This window comes from Triticum aestivum, chromosome 2D (genome assembly GCF_018294505.1).
Source record: "Triticum aestivum cultivar Chinese Spring chromosome 2D, IWGSC CS RefSeq v2.1, whole genome shotgun sequence".
Lineage (NCBI taxonomy): Eukaryota > Viridiplantae > Streptophyta > Magnoliopsida > Poales > Poaceae > Triticum > Triticum aestivum.
In genome coordinates, this window is record NC_057799.1 from 107,182,663 (window position 1) to 107,205,822 (window position 23,160).

Here is a 23,160-nt window from a genome sequence, read left to right on the forward strand (position 1 = left end):
TGAGATCCCAGATGTCACGAGGAGTTCCGGAATGGTCCGGAGGTAAAGATTTATATATGGGAAGTCCTATTTTGGCCACCGGAAAATGTTCGGGATTTTTCGGTATTGTACCGGGAAGGTTCTAGAAGGTTCCAAAGTGGGGCCCACCTGCATGGGGGGACCCACATGAACGTGGGTAGTGGGGACAAGGCCCCACACCCCTGGTCAAGGCGCACCAAGATCCCACCTTAGAAGGAATAAGATCATATCCCGAAGGGATAAGATCAAGATCCCTAAAAAGGGGGGATAACAATCGGTGGGGAAGGGAAATGATGGGATTTCTTTCCCCCACCTTTGCCAACGCCCCAATGGACTTGGAGGGCAAGAAACCAGCCCCCTCCACCCCTATATATAGTGGGGAGGCGCATGGGAGCAACACCCCAAGCCCTGGCGCCTCCCTCCCTCCCGTGACACCTCTTCCTCCCCGCTTGCGGTTGGCGAAGCGCTGCCGGGATCCCGCTACTTCCACCACCACGCCGTCGTGCTGCTGGATCTCCATCAACTTCTCCTCCCCCCTTGCTGGATCAAGAAGGAGGAGACGTCCCCGCTCCGTACGTGTGTTGAACGCGGAGGTGCCGTCCGTTCGGCGCTAGGATCATCGGTGATTTGGATCACGACGAGTACGACTCCATCAACCCCGTTCTCTTGAACGCTTCCGCGCGCGATCTACAAGGGTATGTAGATGCACTCCCCTCTCTCTCGTTGCTAGATGACTCCATAGATTGATCTTGGTGATACGTAGAAAATTTTAAATTTCTGCTACGTTCCCCAACAGTGGCATCATGAGCCAGGTTTATGCGTAGATTCTATGCACGAGTAGAACACAAAGTAGTTGTGGGCGACGATTTGGTCAATTTGCTTACCGTTACTAGTCTTATCTTGATTCGGCGGCTTTGTGGGATGAAGCGTCCCGGACCGACCTTACACGTACTCTTACGTGAGACAGGTTCCACCGACTGACATGCACTTGATGCATAAGGTGGCTAGCGGGTGTCTGTCTCTCCCACTTTAGTCGGATCGGATTCGATGAAAAGGGTCCTTATGAAGGGTAAATAGCAATTGGCATATCACTGTTGTGGCTTTTGCGTAGGTAAGAAACGTTCTTGCTAGAAACCCATAGCAGCCACGTAAAACATGCAACAACAATTAGAGGACGTCTAACTTGTTTTTGCAGGGTATGCTATGTGATGTGATATGGCCAAAAGGATGTGATGAATGATATATGTGATGTATGAGATTGATCATGTTCTTGTAATAGGAATCACGACTTGCATGTCGATGAGTATGACAACCGGCAGGAGCCATAGGAGTTGTCTTAATTTATTGTATGACCTGCGTGTCAATGAAAAACGCCATGTAATTACTTTACTTTATTGCTAACCGTTAGCCATAGTAGTAGAAGTAATAGTTGGCTAGACAACTTCATGAAGATACGATGATGGAGATCATGATGATGGAGATCATGGTGTCATGCCGGTGATGAAGGTGATCATGCCGCGCCTCGAAGATGGAGATCAAAAGGCGCAAGATGATATTGGCCATATCATCTCACTTTATGATTTGCATGTGATGTTTGTCATGTTTACATCTTATTTGCTTAGAACGACGGTAGCATAAATAAGATGATCCCTCACTAAAATTTCAAGAGATGTGTTCCTCCTAACTGTGCACCGTTGCGAAGGTTCGTTGTTTCGAAGCACCACGTGATGATCGGGTGTGATAGATTCTAACGTTCGCATACAACGGGTGTTGACGAGCGTAGCATGTACAGACATGGCCTCGGAACACAAGCAAAACACTTAGGTTGACTTGACGAGCCTAGCATGTACAGACATGGCCTCAGAACACAAGAGACCGAAAGGTCGAACATGAGTCGTATAGTAGATACGATCAACATGGAGATGTTCACCGATGATGACTAGTCCATCTCACGTGATGATCGGACACAGCCTAGTCGATTCGGATCATGTATCACTTAGATGACTAGAGGGATGTCTATCTAAGTGGGAGTTCATTAAATAATTAGATGAACTTAATTATCATGAACATAGTCAAAAGGTCTTTGCAAATAATGTCGTAGCTTACGCTTTAGTTCTACTAAGATATGTTCCTAGAGAAAATTTAGTTGAAAGTTGATAGTAGCAATTATGCGGACTGGGTCCGTAAACTGAGGATTGTCCTCATTGCTGCACAGAAGGCTTATGTCCTTAATGCACCGCTCGGTGTGCTGAACCTCGAGCGTCGTCTGTAGATGTTACGAAACATCTGACATACACGTTTTGATGACTACGTGATAGTTCAGTGTGTGATGCTAACGGTTTAAAATTGTGGCACCAAAGACGGTTTTCAAACGTCGCAGAACATATGAGATGTTCCAAAGACTGAAATTGGGATTTCATACTAATGCCCACGTCAAGAGGTATGAGACCTCTGACAAGTTTCTTAAGCCTGCAAACTAAGGGAGAAAAGCTCAATCGTTGAGCATGTGCTCAGATTGTCTGAGTACTACAATTACTTGAATCGAGTGGGAGTTAATCTTCCAGATGAGATAGTGATGGTTCTCCATAGTCACTGCCACCAAGCTATTAGAGCTTCGTGATGAACTATAACATATCAGGGATAGACATGATGATCCTTGAGCAACTCGCGATGTTTGACACCGCGAAAGTAGAAATCAAGAAGGAGCATCAATTGTTGATGGTTAGTAAAACCACTAGTTTCTAGAAGGGCAAGGGCAAGAAGGGATACTTCATGAAACGGCAAATCAGTTGCTGCTCTAGTGAAGAAACCCAAGGTTGAACCCAAACCCGAGACTAAGTGCTTCTGAAATGAGGGGAACGGTCACTGAAGCAGAACTACCCTAGATACTTCATAAATGAGAAGGCTGGCAAGGTCGACGGAAGTATATTGGATATACATTATATTAATGTGTACTTTACTAGTACTCCTAGTGGCACCAGGGTATTAGATACTGGTTCGGTTGCTAAGTGTTAGTAACTCGAAATAAAAGCTGCGGAATAAACAGAGACTAGCTAAAGGTGAGATGACGATATGTGTTGGAAGTGTTTCCAAGGTTGATGTGATCAAGCATCGCATGCTCCCTCTACCATCGAGATTGGGGTTAAACCTGAATAATAATTATTTGGTGTTTGCGTTGAGCATAGACATGATTGGATTATGTTTATCGCAATACGGTTATTCATTAAAGGAGAATAATGGTTACTCTGTCTATTTGAATAATACCTTCAATGGTCTTGCACCTAAAATGAATGGTTTATTGAATCTCGATCATAGTGATACACATGTTCATGCCAAAAGATATAAGATAGTAATGATAGTACCACATACTTGTGGCACTGCCACTTGAGTCATATTGGTATAAAACGCATGAAGAACCTCCATGTTGATGGATCTTTGGACTCACTCATTTTTGAAAAGATTGAGACATGCGAACCATGTCTATTAGTATATATGCATGAAGAAAGTCCATACAGATGGATCATTTGGACTCACTTGATTTTGAATCACTTGAGACATGCAAATCATACCACATGGGCAAGATGACTGAAAGGCCTCGTTTTCAGTAAGATGGAACAAGAAAGCAACTTGTTGGAAGTAATACATTTGATGTGTGCAGTCCAATGAGTGCTGAGGCACGCAGTGGATATCGTTATGTTCTTACTTCACAGATGATTTGAGTAGATGCTGAGAATATTTACTTGATGAAACACAAGTCTGAATTATTGAAAGGTTCAAGTAATTTCAGAGTGAAGTTGAAGATCGTCGTGACAAGAGGATAAAATGTCTGTGATATGATCATAGAGATGAATATCTGAGTTACGAGTTTGGCACACAATTAAGAAATTGTGGAAATTGTTTCACGACTAATACCGCCTGGAACACCATATTGTGATGGTGTGTCCGAACATCATAACTGCACCCTATTGGATATGGTGCATACCATGATGTCTCTTGTCGAATTACAACTATCGTTTATGGGTTAGGCATTAGAGACAACCGGATTCACTTTAAATAGGGCACCACGCAATTCCGTTGAGACGACACCGTATGAACTATGGTTTAGAGAAACCTAAGCTGTTGTTTCTTAAAAGTTTGGGGATGCGACGCTTATGTGAAAAAGTTTCAGGCTGATAAGCTCGAACCCAAAGCGGATAAATGCATCTTCATAGAATACCCAAAACAGTTGGGTATACCTCCTATTTCAGATCTGGAAGCAAAAGTGATTGTTTCTAGAAATGGGTCCTTTCTCGAGGAAAAGTTTCTCTCGAAAGAATTGAGTGGGAGGATGGTGGAGACTTGATGAGGTCACTGAACCGTCACTTCAACTAATGTGTAGCAGGGCACAGGAAGTTGTTCCTGTGGCACCTACACCAATTGAAGTGGAAGCTTATGATAGTGATCATGAAACTTCAGATCAAGTCACTACCAAACCTCATAGGACGACAAGGATGCGTACTACTTCAGAGTGGTACGTAATCCTATCTTGGAAGTCATGTTGCTAGACAACAATGAACCTATGAGCTATGGAGAAGCGATGGTGGGCCCGGATTCCGACGAATGGCTCGAGGCCATAAAATCCGAGAGGATCCATGTATGAAAACAAAGTATAGACTTTGAAAGAACTACTTGATGGTCGTAAGGCTGTTGGGTACAGATGGATTTTAAAGGGAAGACAGACAATGATGGTAAGTGTCACCATTAAGAAAGCTCGACTTGTCGTTAAGATGTTTTCCGGCAAGTTCAAGGAGTTGACTGCGATGAGACTTTCTCACTCATAGCGATGCTAAGAGTCTGTTAGAATTATATTAGCAGTTACTGCATTATTTATGAAATCTTGCAGATAGGATGTCAAAACATTGTTTCCTCGACGATTTTCTTGAGGAAAGGTTGTATGTGATACAACCAGAAGGTTTTGTCAATCCTGAAAGATGCTAACAAGTATGCAAAGATCCAGCAATCCTTCTAAGGATTGGAGTAAGCATCTCGGAGTTGGAATGAACGATTTGATGAGGTGATCAAAGATTTTGGGTTTATACAAAGTTCATGAGAAACTTGTATTTCCAAAGAAGTGAGTGGGAGCACTATAGAATTTTTGATGAGTATATGTTGTTAACATATTGTTGATCAGAAATGATGTAGAATTTCTGGAAAGCATCCAGGGTTGTTTGAAAAGTGTTTTTAATGGAAAACCTGGATTAAGCTACTTGAACATTGAGCATCAAGATCTATAAGGATAGATCAAAAACTCTTAATAGTACTTTCAAATGAATACATACCGTGACAAGATTTTGAAGGAGTTCAAAATAGATCAGCAAAGAAGGAGTTCTTGGCTGTGTTACAAGGTGTGAGTATTGAGTAAGACTCAAGACCTGACCACGGCACAAGAAAGAGAAAGGACGAAGGTCGTCCCCTATGCTTTAGACGTAGGCTCTACAATATGCTATGCTGTGTACCGCACCTGAAGTGTGCCTTGCCATGAGTTAGTCAAGGGGTACAATAGTGATCCAGGAAGGGATCACATGACAGCGGTCGAACTTATCCTTAGTATCTAGTGGACTAAGGAATTTTCTCGATTATGGAGGTGGAAAGGGGGTTCGTCGTAAAGGGTTACGTCGATGCAAACTTTGACACTAATCCGGATGACTCTGAGTAGTGAATCGGATTCGTATAGTAGAGCAGTTATTTGGAATAGCTCCAAGTAGCGCCTGGTAGCTGCATCTACAAGATGACATAGAGATTTGTAAAGCACACACGAATCTGAATGTTGCAGACCCGTTGACTAAAACCTCTCTCGTAAGCATAACATAATCAAACCCTAGAACTCATTGAGTGTTAATCACATGGTGATGTGAACTAGATTATTGACTCTAGTAAACTCTTGGGTATTAGTCACATGGCGATGTGAACTTTGAGTGTTAATCACATGGTGATGTGAACTAGATTATTGACTCTAGTGCAAGTGGGAGACTGTTGGAAATATGCCCTAGAGGCAATAATAAAATGGTTATTATTGTATTTCCTTGTTCATGATAATTGTCTGTTGTTCATGCTATAATTGTATTAACTGGAGACCGTAATACATGTGTGAATACATAGACCACAACATGTCCCTAGTAATCCTCTAGTTGACTAGCTCGTTGATCAATAGATGGTTATGGTTTCCTGACCATGGACATTGGATGTCATTGATAACGGGATCACATCATTAGGAGAATGATGTGATGGACAAGACCCAATCTTAAGCATAGTACAAGATCGTGTAGTTCGTTTGCTAGAGCTTTTCTAATGTCAAGTATCATTTCCTTAGACCATGAGATTATGCAACTCCTGGATACCGTAGGAATGCTTTGGGTGTACCAAACGTCACAACGTAACTGGGTGGCTATAAAGGTGCACTACAGGTATCTCCGAAAGTGTCTGTTGGGTTGGCCCGAATCGAGACTGGGATTTGTCACTCTGTATGACGGAGAGGTATCTCTGGGCCCACTCGGTAATGCATCATCATAATGAGCTCAATGTGACTAAGGAGTTAGCCACGGGATCATGCGTTACGGTACGAGTAAAGTGACTTGCTGGTAACGAGATTGAACAAGGTATTGGGATATCGACGATCGAATCTCGGGCAAGTAATGTACCGATTGACAAAGGGAATTGTATACAGGATTGATTGAATCCTCGACATCGTGGTTCATCCGATGAGATCATCGTGGAACATGTGGGAGCCAACATGGGTATCCAGATCCCGCTGCTGGTTATTGACCGGAGAGTCGTCTCGGTCATGTCTGCATGTCTCCCGAACCCGTAGGGTCTACACACTTAAGGTTCGGTGACGCTAGAGTTGTAGAGATATTAGTATGCGGTTAACCGAAAGTTGTTCGGAGTCTCGGATGAGATCCCGGACGTCACGAGGAGTTCCGGAATGGTCCAGAGGTAAAGATTTATATATGGGAAGTCCTATTTTGGCCACCGGAAAATGTTCGGGATTTTTCGGTATTGTACCGGGAAGGTTCTAGAAGGTTCTGAAGTGGGGCCCACCTGCATGGGGGGACCCACATGAACGTGGGTAGTTGGGGCAAGGCCCCACACCCCTGGTCAAGGCGCACCAAGATCCCACCTTAGAAGGAATAAGATCATATCCCGAAGGGATAAGATCAAGATCCCTAAAAAGGGGGGATAACAATCGGTGGGGAAGGGAAATGATGGGATTTCTTCCCCCCACCTTTGCCAACGCCCCAATGGACTTTGAGGGCAAGAAACCAGCCCCCTCTACCCCTATATATAGTGGGGAGGCGCATGGGAGCAGCACCCCAAGCCCTGGCGCCTCCCTCCCTCCCGTGACACCTCTTCCTCCCCGCTTGCGGTTGGTGAAGCCCTGCCGGGATCCCGCTACTTCCACCACCACGCCGTCGTGCTGCTGGATCTCCATCAACTTCTCCTCCCCCCTTGCTTGATCAAGAAGGAGGGGACGTCCCCGCTCCGTACGTGTGTTGAACGCAGAGGTGCCGTCCGTTCGGCGCTAGGATCATCGGTGATTTGGATCACGACGAGTACGACTCCATCAACCCCGTTCTCTTGAACGCTTCCGCGCGCGATCTACAAGGGTATGTAGATGCACTCCCCTCTCTCTTGTTGCTAGATGACTCCATAGATTGATCTTAGTGATACGTAGAAAATTTTAACTTTCTGCTACGTTCCCCAACAGCTCCAACAGAATGGCGGTTCGCCGGCGTTCTTATCCACGGCCGCGAAACCGACCTAGTTGCGCTATAAATGGAGGCCCCGAGGTCATCCAAACACCCAGGCAGCCTCAGGCCATCTCTCTAGAGCCCCCCCCCCCCCCCCCCAGTAGGCCAGAAGCCCTTCCCTTCCCCGTCTCCGGCCAGTTCGGCCGCCGCCGCCCTCCGGTCCAGTTCGTCGCAAGTAGAGCTCCTCCCGTCCATCTAGCACCACCACCCGACTCCCCTTGACCGTGCGGAGCTGCCCAGCACCTCAAACTCGCTTGGGAACCGCCGTAACCCAAAGCCCCAATTCACCCGAGGTCGCCGTCCGCCGCAGAACTCGCCGCCGGCGATTCCCTCCACCCCCGCCGACCTAGCGACCACCGGGAGGACCGCCCTAGACTGGCGGATCCATCCCCGCCCTTAGAACCCTGCGGGGAGCCGTCGTTCGCCGGCGTCGATCGCCGGAGCCCCACCTCTGTTCGGCCAGAGGAGGAAGGAGCCGGGGGGCGACTGGTCAAACCTGACCAGTGGACCCCCTGGACCCACTGTCAGTGACCACGGGCCGGTCCACGCTGGCGTAAGTGGAGGCGTAAAACTCAAAGTACGTCTCCTGCGTGTATCTATTCGAAACGTTTTTCCTCTTTTTCTGTTCTATTTTAAAAACAGAAATTTGACTAAACTTTGACTGGCCATAACTTTTTAAATATAAGTCCAAATGACTTGATTCTTTTTTTGTTGTTTCTCAAATTCTGTCTAGTTTATTTTCATATTTATTTGAAAATTTTCCAGACACCTTTTTGTACTGTTTTAAAATTGTGTGTTAATTTAAATTTCCTCAAAATAGGATTTTTGAGAGAGAAGAAAACTTTCAAAAAGTTTTTGGGATGCACCCTGCCTCTCCACAACTTGAAGGCAAGCGTTCTGAACCCTGGCTTAATATGGTGTGTGTTGTTTGATACGGTTACAACACCACCTCAACACAAAGTATTCGTTATTTTATGTGATGATATGATCATACTCATGAGTGCATAATGAATATTCCTTACTGTTGGAATTTGATATACTTGTGATAGTAATCACCCTCGTATGCCTTTCATACCTATCGGAGGGAATCCGGGAAAGCCTCTGTCTTGGGTAGACACGAGCTTGTCTCCAGTCTCCGTCGAGACGGTTGTGTCCGGTATGGCATAGTAAGGTATGATGAGTGGGGATTATGTCTGTTGGTTGAAACACATTTGATATGCTAATCATGTAGGGAATACTTAAACCTCCTGAGTTGGCCGTAGATCGAGTCTTGTTCCAGTAACCCCCATACTTTTTTCGTACTACCACTTGTCCCTGCCATAGGTAGGGTACGGTTCAGTAAGTTGTCAACCCCTTACCTAGCACACACCGTACAGAGAGGCCATGGTGGAAGATACCGGAGGCATCCGGTAGGCATGCCACCTGGTCCGGGGGCATGGGTGTTCAGGTTGTAGCCGAAGGGGTAGCTCCCCTAGTTTGCGCGCGGTATAAATTTTGTGATCCCATGCTAAGTCGAGGTCGTAGCCTCCCCACTTAGAGTTTCTCTTAACTGGTGTCGTGGGTGATTCCAGACACCGGTAAGTTAGGCTGGTGTGTGCGGTTAGGTGTGTTTTCAATTAAAAGACCGTAGACAGAATTAGTCCCGATGGACTAAAGAAATCCGTTACCCGTGGGTAAAGGGTACACCCTCTGCAGAGATTATACATCTATTCGAATAGTCGTGTCCATGGGTAAGGACTACAGTCTGGGATGGGTCAAGTGTCGGTCTTAGTGTCGGTCTTCGGAGGAGAAAACTGTTAAACCAGAACTTGGATCATGACTTGTGACTTGTGATGATTATGATTATTAGTATTATGGACTAACCCATTATATTATTTGAATTATCGAGTATCCCTGGGATGGTTCTACCTCTTGGATATTCACTATGATTCTTTTATTTATAAGCCCTTTATGTGGTGTCGCTAAGACGCCCGACTGTGGCATGCTTGTTATTCCTTTATTTTATAAGCCCTTTATGTGGTGTCGCCGAGACGCCCGACTGCGGCATGCTTGTTATCCCCTTATTTATAAGCCCTTTATGTGGTGTCGCTAAGACGCCCGACTGTGGCATGCTTGTTATTCCTTTATTTTATAAGCCCTTTTTGTGGTGTCGCCGAGACACCCGACTGCGGCATGCTTGTTATTCCCCTTATTTATAAGCCCTTTATGTGGTGTCGCTAAGACGCCCGACTGCGGCATGCTTGTTATTCCTTTTATTTATAAGCCCTTTATGTGGTGTCGCTAAGACGCCCGACTACGGCATGCTTGTTATTCCTTTTATTTATAAGCCCTTTATGTGGTGTCGCTAAGACGCCCGACTGTGGCATGGTTGTCATTTCTTTTATTTATAAGCCCTTTAGGTGGTGTCGCTCAGACGCCCGACTGAGGCATGTTTTCCATAAAAATCCTTTCAAGGCATCGCTCCAGACACCCGATCGGTGCAATCCATTTCTACTCCCATATTGCATATTCGTGTTATATATAAATGACCCTGCTTGCGTGCATCACGGATTGTTATTTTATGACTGACGTTGTGATCATAGAATATTTCAGAGCATGATTACCATTTGTTATGTTATACCTGTGTTCATAATGTTTGCGAGTGCATTCAAAAGTACTCACTGGCTTGTCCCTGGCTATTGTCTTGGCCAGATTTCTTGCATGGAGAAGAGCGTTGCGATGACAGCCCCGGAACCCATGCAAAGGTGATAGCAGCCTCGCAAAGATAGGAGTTATCCTGGTCAGCTGTTCCTGTGGGAAATGGAGTCCCATAGACGCAGATGAACCACAAACTGCTTCCGCTATCAACCACTAGAAACCAATTGTTGTACTCATAGGCCACAATGGTCTTGTACTACATATCTTGTACTTTGCTTGGAATTTCTGTATCAAGTTGGTGCCTCATCAGCTAACAGAAATCCTGGGGCTGGTGAGCACAAGGATCATTTTCTGGGAAAATATATCCCGAAAACCCGGTCCTGACACGCCGAGAGCACCACGGCGGTGGATGAAGGCGAGGCCTAGGAAGGGGACGACGCAGAGCCGGGGAAGACGCGGCAATGAATACCCGCACAGAGAGGAGGACGAGGGTTCACTGGTTCGGCTGCGGTGTGAGGCTGCCATCACCGCAGAATAACAGGGGGTGTGGGTGAGTGGAGGGATGGCCTGGCCAGCGGTGGGAGTAGTAGGGGCGATGAGGCCTCCACAGCAGCACAGCCGGCAACGGGAGGCAGGAGCAGGCGGCACGACCGGCGCTGCTTTGGGCGGCTGGAGCAAGAAGATCAGAGGTTGAAGAAGCACGATGGCCATTGGATGGACATCGTACGGTCACTGCAGCTAGAATCATTTATATTGACTAAGTTGACAAAGCCATTGGTACGCGTCAACTTAGTAGGCCCACAGGTCAGCTTCCGAAACGGTACGCCCCAGATGTCAGGGGGAGGAATCATTTTTTGGGCGGGTGAAGCTAGAATATCCGAGATTGAAGAAGAAGCACGGCATCCGTTGGATGGACATCCAACGGACACTGCTGCTAGAACCGTGTGGTGACTATAAGTTGACAAAGCCTTGCATACGCGTCAACTCTTTTTTTTTGCGGGGACGCGTCAACTTAGTAAGGCCACAAGTGTGTGGCAGAGAACTTATAGCCCATTTGAGATTTGTAAGAATGTGCAACGCATTTTTGAATTCTAATGGAATTTACTACAGCCCATTTACAGTTTGTTAAAAGTACAACCCATTTCAACCAACCATTCAAAACAGAATTCAATAAAATTTCCCACATTTTGATGGGATCCGAAATATTTTTATCCTGAAATTTCTAGTCAGATTAAATGCAATTTCAATATAAATTTATATTACGTAAAAATCCAACAAAACATTGCGCTCGCAACAATTAATGAAATTAAAATTTTCAATATCCAAAAATAATATTTTATAAAGTAATTACGTGTTTGGTGCATTTTCTTATAGTTACTGCCCAGTTTTTTAATTACATCCCATTTATTATTTCTTAAAGCCCATTTTCTTGTTAAGCCTAATGCATCCCTCCTAGGAAAGATTTGCAGCCCAGCGGGGCGGAGAATAACAACTTGACCTTGCCTGGGTATTCCTAAAAAAAAGTATAGCTGGGCTAGCCATTTTTAGCTTGAAAAAAAATTAATATCTGGGCTGGATATCTGGCCTGGGCTAGACGGGCCACAGCCCGCCCAGTTAATACCTGCAGCGATGTTTTCGTTGTTGTTCAAAGGAGAAAAATTAATATCTGGGCTAAACATCGCTCAAGAAAAACTCTACAGTGCTCACACCTCAAAAACACAAATACTGCTCGAGCTGCTTGGTCCCAGCTGTCGGCCGCTTCTTGTGCAATTCTCTCATTTATTGACTACATAGGTTGACAATGGTGTGGGACCGTGATGTCAGGAAACCAGGAGGAAGCAAAAAAATTATAGTTTTATATAATAAGGAGGCACTTGCGTATGTGAGGCTATGGCCCTGGTGGGTCCCCATTGTCATCCTCTCCAAGTAAAGTCATCTCCTCACCCGTGCGCGCTTTCCACCCGAAATAGTCAGCACTGCCCGCCCCGCTTCCCAGTGCAGGCGATTGCTCCGCCTTCAAACGACACAAGTGTCGTCCGTCCGTCCATCTACCGCCCACATTAATGATACGCGGTTGCCAAGGCGGCTACTCCGGCGCCACATGTCCGTCCCTCCGCCGCCCACCATTGCTATATAAACTGTTGCGCCGGCCATAACCGCAGTCATCCGCATTCGTTCCCTTTCTCCTGTCCACACCACTACTGCCCACCATGGCTTCCTCGCGCTCCAGCGCTCTTCGGGACGGGCGGATGACGGACCACAAGGAGATGGCAGCCATTGCTGCCGACTGGCTGGCCGGCAGGCAGCCGGAGGACGACGACGCCCCAATGGAGAACATGCTAGTCGATGATCCGGCGCCAACCCCCTCCTCCGTGCCATCCTTGCCGGTGCATTGGACCATGACCATCGGCGAGGCCCGTGCCCAATATATGGACATGGTGAGGCAGAAGCGTGAGGAGCAGTTCCGGGAGGCGCAAGCTGACGCCGCCTACAACCACCATCTCCTCCAGGATCACCTGCAGGCGGAGGAGCAAATCGCCGCGGAGCGGGCGGAGCAGGAGGCGCTGCTTGACTCGTACCGCTCCACCCGCGAGGGCCGCCTCGAGCGCTGGCGGTACCACATGCGGGTGGCGGAGGCTGCGGCCGCCTACAAAGAGGGCGATGAAGCGGGCGAGGCGCTGTTTGGCGAGACCGAGGACGAAGCAGAGGACAATGACGGCTCCGACGAGTCCCCGCTCCGCTGGCGTCGACGAGGCCCTGTTCCGCCGAGGCCGCGCGGTGCCAACAACGAGGCAGAGGACACCGCCGGCCCCGCCGAGGCCCCGCCCCGCCAACAACGAGGCAGAGGACATCGCCGGCTCAGCCGACGCCCCACCCTGCCGGCAACGAGGGGGAGGATTTCCACCGCTTCGCCGAGGCGCCGTCCACCGGCAATGAGACAGAGGACATCGCTGGCTCCGCCGAGGCCCCGCCCCGCTGCCAACGAGGTCACACCACACAGAAAACAAGGAAGAGTAGAACACGGTAGGTCGCCGCCACTCGGGTCCAAGTAAGGCCACCGCTGCTACCCTCCGGTTGAAGCCAAGCCAGGCGGGTTGACCATTGACGGCAGGTTAGCTTCTTGGCGGCGACGTGGAGTCGGAGAACTGTGTTGGAGAAGGACGCTGCTTCTACTTAATTGCTGGTGCAGTTGGCTGACTGACACATGGGCCCAACAGGCCACATGTCAGTTATGCAACTGCACATGCAGTTAAGTCACTGAAACTTCTGTTCGGCTCAGCCGGACACAGGTGGGTAGCTTCGGTTAATTAATTATACCTCCAGCGCATCCCTTTTTAGTTGAAGAATGTATAAAATGTAATGAAATCCGGCATGTTTATATGAAATCTGACCGTTTATGAATGAATTTATTTTGATTAGTTCGAATTCTTGTATCACTGGCATTGGATGAATATGCAAAACAATACGTACTAGCATTATTTCCAGGGTGATAACCTCGTTTGCAGCAGTTTCACATGTATTGTCTGCAGTCAAAGTATCTCTACTTTGACCAATCTTATAGAAAAAAGTATGCACTTTCACAATGTGCGAAGTAAAAAGGAACAGAAGGAGTACAAAGAGTTTGAGCAGCTTTTTAGCGTTTCTGTACATTGCAATCAAACACACAGGCCTGGCAATTCATAGAGAACATTCAAAACAATCGATGATTATGCATCTCAGCGATTCACATGTCAGAGCCAACATTTACTTCACAACTAAAGAATAAAGAAAAAATTGAACGACGCTGCTGACAGCAAAGGGCGTCCCATTCGAAAATATCAAACGCATGTCTTCTTCCTAAAATCAATGAGCAAAAATTGACAAGGTTGTCCCATTCCAAAATATCAAATGCCTACGATTGTGGAATGACCAGGGTTTTCCATCAGTTCGGACATTGACATGGCACCTCATGCTAAATAAACCAGTTGTTCATTTTGTGCAGTTCCACCAAAATCAACCAAATTCGCGCGTAGCTTGTATGATGTCGCCCTTATATGTTGCAACGCCTTGAACTTATCAGCACCTCCTTTCTTATGGTGGAAATGAATGATTCGATGTATTCATGAACATTTTGTGCAGTTCCCATTAAAATCAAGCTAAGCACCCCTGTTTGCACAAATACAAAAAAAGTGATTAGTATAAAGCAAACTGTACTATGAATTGACAGTTCAAACAGGCACCTACATGGTCCATGTAGAGCACACTTTTAGAAAAATGGAACTCACCGGAAAGAATCCTAGAACAACATTGTACTCGTGCATCACAGCAAGAAAATGGAGATTTGTCAGTCCTTCTGAGCTGAAGTTAGTTTGGTCTTGTGGGGAGTAATGTAACCATCCTTCAACTGCTCCTTCTGATGAGAAGATAGACAGGGCTTCTTCATCCTGGCATAATCAGAACTAGTCACTTCACGTACTCCATATTCTTCTTCAGAGGAGGATGATCCTGTTGTGCAAAGACAAGAGGACAACTAAATGCTAGCATCCCTGTTTGCTCGAAAAAAGGAAAGGAAATATTTAAAACAGCACAGATGAAGCACTTCTCAAGGACAATGCCACTTTTTCATGGCAGTATCTAAACAGTAGCACAACACCAATAGAGATGACAAAGCTCAATCATATGGATGAAATCAGTGGGCGAGTACCAACCTTTGTCAGGAGGCTTATTGTGTAGAGCATACAGATGAAGCACTTCTCCGGAACCATCTGTTGCTATCTACTGTGGTGGCCATGCTTACTATATACTCCTCGATTAGTTTAATGTTTCCAACATCTTCTTGTGCAGTTCCACTAAAATATATGGTATCTTCAAAGAAGATCCCTGTTTGCACAAGTAGAGATAATTACGTATTACATTAAGAGTGGCATCAAATCAGTGGCAAAACAATTGCTCGTCCCAGCCATAGCAATAAATTAAGATGCAAAACTATATCATTACTTGTGTCATCATAGTTCCAGTGCTTCATTACAGCACCAGGAGTTGATTTTTGTTTTTCTTCCGCTTGTTCTTCCCCTTCATCACTTGGTTCAATAACAGACAAGCTTCGCCTTCAATGTAAGATTTGGCATGTCAATTCGGGAGCACAAGTATAGCACTAAACAATGACATTAATTTTCTGATGAAAGTGGCAAAATACAGGCCAACAGTTGTGAAATATCCTTATCTTACCTCAATGGGATATTACGGTGCACATACAGATTGGAAGTCTTGTCTCCATTGTGCAGTTCACTAAAATCAAGCAACATTACCGTACAAGTAGCACAACATATGAAAGCACACTGCAAAATTATGTGAAAGAAGGCTAGTACTGACCTCTCTTGACGCGGAATTCAAACAACTCACAAGAAGAAGATCTGAACCAAATTTGCCAACACGGATAGGAAGTAAGATCTCCTCTTGTGCAGTTCCACTAAGATCAAGCAATCAAGCAACGTTGTCGGTGTGACATTTTGGTTGAACTGCACAAAACACTCTTAAAACAAAAGTGTTTTGTGCAGTGCAACAAAAGGTCACAATGGCAACGAGGTGAAGTAGATAACCCTGTTTACACGGAGGTGCAAAGGAAACAACTAGTGGTCAATAACGGTGGATGACACAAAAGCCAACAAAAAGAAGCATCTACCTCATCTAAATGGGAAAGAAAGCAAGACAGTAGCATTTCTCAAACGGTGGCATTGATTAATATTAACATAGAGATTTTATTAACAATAAAATTCGGTAAACATGTAATTTGCTTTTAACTATGGCATTGCATCAATTTTCCAGCGCCATTACTAGAGGGTGTTTGTTTACAGGGACATTTTGGTGTAGGGACTAAAAAAACTCCGTGTCAGTCCCATCTAAACCAAACAGGAGGGACTTTTAGGGACTAAAAGTGGGCATTTGTGACTAAAGAAAGAAGACCCCGAGGGAGAGTCTTTTTAGGACTTTTTCCAATAGTTTCCCCTGCCACGCATCGCACCTTGTCTCTATTAGTTCATTACTAGGGGTAACATGGTCTTTTAGCATGTCATTTAATAACCTCTAGTCCATGTTTAGTCCCTGGAACCAAGCAGGTAGGGACTAAGGAGTTTTTAACCAAACAGGGCCTTAGATTAACAACAGCTAAAGAGTTGCACGAGACAGTGGACGCACTAGCACCATGTGCATCTACCGATGTACTGTGGTCATGCACAGTTTGTTGCAACAAAGAACAAACAACCAAGGAGCATATTTGTGTTGGTCCCAGTTTTGTTATCTTTAGACACCTTTCCCTATGTGAGCGCAGCAAATCTAGTCCTGCTCAAACTCTACAACCTTGTCCCCCAAAACAAAAGATCAGTTCATTACAGATGTGCGTACTGCGTTTGTCATTGTTTTCCCTTTTCGACCAACGTAGGTGCTGCATAGCCAGTCTGTACTAGTACCTTCGCCCCTTCCTTTCCTCTTTGAACCACGTCCTAGATTTATGTTATACAACTTTCCCCACTACTTTCCCCCATTCCTTTCCTCTTTGAACCACGTCTTAGATTCATGCGATACAACTTTCCCCACTACTTTACCCCTTCCTTTCCTTTTTGAACCAAGTCCTAGATTCATGCTATACAACATTTCCCACTACTTTCCCCCACTCCTTTCCTCTTTGAACCACGTCCTAGATTCATGGTATACAACTTTCCCCACTATTTTCCTGTTTGATCCAACACCTAGATTCGACTGCAGAAGCGGAAAAAGCCCACATGCAGCTAGATCAATGCATGTGGAATAAGTAAATTATACCTTAAGGTTCTTGGGGCGTGGTTCGGTGGGCGACCGGACGGTGGCGAAGAAGAAGGGGTCGGAGGCCCTCCCGCGCCGCCGCTGGGTGAAAGTGAACAGCTGCGCCGGTAGTGGATTCCCTCCCTCACCGATGGCGACAGCGTTAAGCCTCCTTCCCTTGTCGGCGGACGGATCCTGCCGGCTCTTTGACCAGTAGTGAGGGGAGAGAGAGGCCTACGAAGTCTTGTTTAGATCTGGAGAGGGTGAGAGAGTGTGAAGAGAGCAACTACAAGCGCTGAGAGAGAGAGATCAATGAAGTCTTGTTTAGATCTGGAGAGGGTGAGAGAGTGTGAAGAGAGCAACTACAAGCACTGAGGCTCCAGCGTGTATATATATACTGGAGAGAGAGTGTGAAGAGTGCAAACCCTAGAAAACAAGCACCGAGGCTGCAGCTTATACGTGATGAGGTGATTATACGGTCACTACGAGATTGTATAGCTCCGTATCCATCCATTTTGACCAGTCAAAGAATCCTCCTGGCACGAATTATGCTCAAGTGTAGTTATCAAACCCGAGGCCTCAAGTTTGATGAGCGAACAGGCTAACCAGCTACACAACCCTCCTGTTATGTTCAACGAGAGGAAAATAACCTTTTATACATTCCTGCATTCGTGCGACAAGCATGCCGTGTTTTTTTGTGTGGGAGTCATTGGGATTTAAATCATAATCATGTCATGTGGCTTTGGTGGTAAGACTATCCACAGTGGTGCAGAAATAATGCAGCCTTAGTCACCTTACCTCTCTCCACGTAATACGTTGGGTCCCACCAGTCAGAGGGTGAAACAAACAAATTAATAAGAAAAATTAAAAGCGCCAACAGTGTATCTTACCTCACACATCTCGCTACTACTCGGGAAGACTGTCCAATTGATCCCTCTATTCGCTCACGTACTATTTTAAGTGAATCCTTATTATAACATGCACACAATTTTGGGCACTTGTATTCGACCTAAGTCAGTGTGCCACCGTGTCTCATACTACTCCCTCCGTCTAGGTGTAATAAGTCACGTTAGAAGGTGCAGCGGGACCAAGGTGCAAGCAGATTGGAGGAGAAGGAGGAACTTGACCAGTCATTCCTCCAATCAAAGCCCTGATTTCTGTCTCTAAACGCATTAATTAATCCAAACAACTAAGAGATGTCGTTTTAGATACCATGCAGGGTCACGTATTAACTCGCATGCAAGCCGACTTTGATTTCTTGACTGATCAATGCGTAGTTGCGCTCCATGCATTGGGTTTCCGGGGGAGATAACAAGGCAGAGTAAGGAGCGTTTGGTTACATTGCTTAGGCTGGTCATAGTGGTGAGTAACTTGGACTAGTAACATGCATATGTTACTAGTCTATGTTACTACTATGCGAAGTTTGCCGTCGGAAGCAAGCCGATCTGGCTCTCCTCAGCTAGCAAGGTTTTTCTAGCCCACCCAAGCTAGCTGGCCCACAAAAGCTAACATATTTTAACAGTTCCAAACGCCTAACCTTGCCCGGCTATGCTATAAGCTATTCTTGCTAAGGATCCAAACGCTCCCTAAGTAACAACGCTCGCTAGCAACGAGGCCAGGAGGGCATTGAGATGCGAAGTTAATGGACGACGCCTAAACATTTTGGGAATATCTGGTTTCCGTAAGATGACTTAACACCTAGACGGAGGGAGTACTACTCCTCAGTCCAGGTTTGATGGAATATTCGTCACCTCTTCTCTTCTTGTACGTACTCCATTTGTATCTCACTTCTTGTGGCTTCTCACTCGCACAATTTTCCTATTCTATGAACCTGTGTGTGCGTGTGCATGTGTGTGTGTGTGTGTGTTTAACAGCATGTGTGTGTTAGAGAGAGTGACAGATCGACCTACTCCTATAGAGATGGTGTGTAGTGTACGATTTTAGCCGCGAGAGTCGGTGCATCCTCTCGTTTCCGGGCGTCCGGTAGGGATAGGCGGACAGCTGCCACGCTCGCTCCTGACCAGCCTGGCCCACCCAAAGCCCCTCCATCGCCCACGCGTGCTTCCCGCCCGAAACGGTCAGTGCCGCTCCAAAGAATCGTTGCCGCATTCATGCCCGGGCAGAGCGGACGCGACCTCTCACTGGCGCCTGCGTTGAAGGGAGAAGCGGATTCAAGAGTGATGGTTGCTTCGTCCGTCCAACTTACTGCTGGGTCTATGTGATTTGACGGCTCATTGGTCTTTATTACTAAGGTGGTAGGACTGCTGGATGTCCCACGCTTTCGGTGAAAGGAGGTACTACTAGATTACAATTTTCTCCATTCTTACAGCGGAGGAGTGCAAGAGCAGTGAAAACACGCAGGCTCAGTGATTACATGGCCCACCTCACACTATCACCATATTTTCTGGACACCGTGCGACACCTAACTCTTTACATAGTACTCCCTCCGTTCCTAAATACTAGATGAGTCCCCGCGCGTTGCCGCGGAACAGCCGTATATCTCTCTGCGTAAAATTATCGGTTTCATAGAACTAAAAAACTCTATAACCGCATGACAAATGTGGTAGCCAAACTAAAAAAACTCCCATCATCATTTAGATCATCCTACGTAAGGAAAAAAGATCAACCAACTCCTAGTGCATAATGGGATTATATTTTTCTTTTTGACATGTTAATGGGACTTAAAAGCTCACTTACATGCATGCTACCGGTGCATGCTTGCATGCAGACATGTTGATGTGATTTAAAACCCACTCACATGCATGCCACGGTATTTCTGCATGCTTGCATGTGGCTTAGTGCAGAGCCTCTCAACGTCTAGATCAGACGACTATTATGGACTGATTTAGTTCATCTAACGACTACATTAATTTTGATGATGTGGCTCAAGGAGAGGATAGAGAATTCCTAGTAGTGGGGGCTAGCTATTAAGATATAGTAGATAAGTCTTTGTAGAGATTCCACTAGGTGGACTACATACGGAACAAAATGAATGAATCTACACTTAAAATGCATCTATATACATCCGCATGTGGTTCATGGTGAAATCTCTACAAAGACTTATATTTAGGAACGGAGGAAGTACTAGTATAGTACGTACTGTAATTTATCAGCGAGATAAATTTGTACAATGCTATGAAGCTTCCAGCTTCTGTTACATGTATCTTGCGTCCAAGGTTGCCCGTTGCAACATTTCATCAAATACAAAGGAGACTAACATGCATGCTATTGCATCTCAATGATTGACGGATCATAGCAAATATGTACTCCCTCCGTTCCAAAATAAGTGTCTCAACTTTATGCAAACTTTAGTACAAAGTTGTACTACTACTAAAGTTCACACTTATTTTGGAACATAGGCAGCTAAAGATAAAAAATGATCCATGCAGTCCCTAGCCCTTGAACCGTAAACCCTAACCAGGCTTCAATTTGCTGGCAATGTTTGAGCTTCCTAAGAAATGAAGTTTGCAACCTTTTGACCATCGGATCATTTTGTGCAGTTTCACCAAAATCGAGATGAGCATCCCTGTGGCAAAGAAATTGAAGAAGCGTGATTAGAATAAGATTACTGGGACTATTTGATGAGACATAAACTCATCACAAATACAGTACGTAGAAGCCAGTAGAGGTATGTGCGGGGCAAAGAAGTAGAGAAATATCCACATGGAGTGATGTGGGCAGCTGGAGCAGTGGTGCAAGCCGGCTGTAAAGGGAGTTGTACCTGAGGGATGTCGGGACGTAGCTCAACCTTGAGGAGGGCGGCGGGAGGCGGCAACTGCCCATGTCGCGGCAGTGAGCAATGGATGAAGGCAACCTCACCGGCTTTGTGAGAGAGAACGGCGGGGACCCCTGATCGGGACGTATCGACAGTGGGTTTTCGCCGTCGGCGACGGCGACCGCATCTACACTAAGCATCCACCCCTTCCCCCGGCGGACGTGATCGCCGGGATGTTAGAGATGTGGCCACAGTCGTTTTGTGCGAGAGAGTGTGAGGAGAGCAACCCCAGCAAGCAACCGTGTAGGCTGGCCCGTCCTGACTATGTATATAGTGGAGTGGTTTCCTTTTCTCTCCATATGAACCTATCATATTGCGTACATGCCACTGAAGAAAAAAACTTTATTTATAAATGATGCGGCACCTACTACTCGTTCTCCTATAACCTTGCGCTTGGCATCTCCAAAATATTAACCTTGCGATTGGCTCTTCGCCTCTTCGGGAAGTCGAGCAATAATGGTACTGCAGTACATATCGTTCTGGCTATATGAGACCGAATGAATTGCTGCACGTCCACCACGTGGGTGAGGGTCGATGGGCGAGGGAGAGTGCGTACTATTACGTCTGTTTCAATATGGACTACATACGGAGCAAAATGAGTGAATCTACACTCTAAAATACGTCTATATACATCAGTGTTTGGAGTATGTACTAGTAGTTCATATTGAAATCTACTAAAGGACATATATATTCCAAACAATATGATAATCTCTATAACCAAGGTAGTAGGGACGAGGAGTAAATGGAGGGAGTAGTAAATTTTTCTCCTCGTCCTGCGAGCCACCGCGCGCGTGGGCGAGGGAGCGGGTGTAAGGCATACAGTACTAAGCCAGCTTCACCTCATCCTGCGAGCCACCGCGCCCGTGGGCGGGGAGACGGCATACTAAGCAAGCTTCTCCTCGTTCTGCCAGTTGACGGGACACATCAAAAGTACTCCAGTGTATAGAGCCTTGCCTCTAAGGTAGGCCCCACATGGTTTGCCTCTTTTTTAACATAACGCGTCAAGTCGCAATTTGTTTGTTCACCCGTGGTAGACGATCCTCCCTCCACCAAGTGGACAATCAGTACACGTGCCAAATTACCACGTGGGCTGCCTTTTCGTACAGAAATGAGCTCCACCGTGTACCCGCGTGGGTGTGGTTGGGAAAGAGACGGGAGTATGTGCGCCGTGGATGCACCTCTTCTCTTTGTGCACGTCCCCCACCTACGTGGGTGTGTGTGAGAGATACAAACCGCGTTCGTGAGTGTTTTTTGTTTTTGGGGGGTGATTTCGTGGATGTATTTGTGGGAATATGTGTCGATGACATCTCAAACAAAATTTTGCATGCAATGTGTGTGAAATGGAGGCCTATACATATCATATATAGAGGGTCGGGCGATCCACGAGAAGAGAGGGAGGGGTCATAGATATCGATAGAGTCGAAGAGAGGATCAAATGGGTGGGTGCGAGATCGATGAAGAGATCCATCGAAATTGTGTGTGTGTGCAAGTCAAAGATATAGGGTGACTGACCTACCGGAACGTCAGAGGGCACAGGTCAAGTTTGTGTGTGGCAGGGAGACATGACTAGAGCGCTCGATGTATCGGTGTGTGGGGGGAGGGGTGGGGGAGGGGTAGGCAGAGGCCTAACTATAGAGGTAGAACGACTCGTATATGTGTTGAGAAGGAGAGACCCAGCTATGTCTTGAGGGAGATCGGTCGACATCCATACATAACTGAAGGACGGGAAATAGGATGGGACAGAGAGAGAGGAGAGAGAGAGGGAGGGAGAGGGGTAGAGTGCTGGATATGGGTGATGGAGTTGCTTCTCGAAGATGGTGGGAGAGGCCTACTAGACAAACTGAGGGTGGAACTGCAATATTATCAATAAGAGTGGGGATGTGTTTCTGTGTGTGCCTGTGCGTGATAGATCTGTCGAGACGCATCCATGGATGATGAAGGGGAACCATGTGTTTGGTAAGCAAACCTAACTAGATCGGTAGATCAATTGTTGTTTGTCAGAGGAAGGGAGAGACATAACTAATGAGGTAGATCGATCGACGCGTGGGGAAAAACGAGTTATAAGGACCTAGCTAGCTATATGTATAGCGGGAGATCGGTCCGTGTACGTCCATTTGTTAGAGGCAAATAAGGCCCAGCGAGACGGATAGACAGAGAGAATGGAGC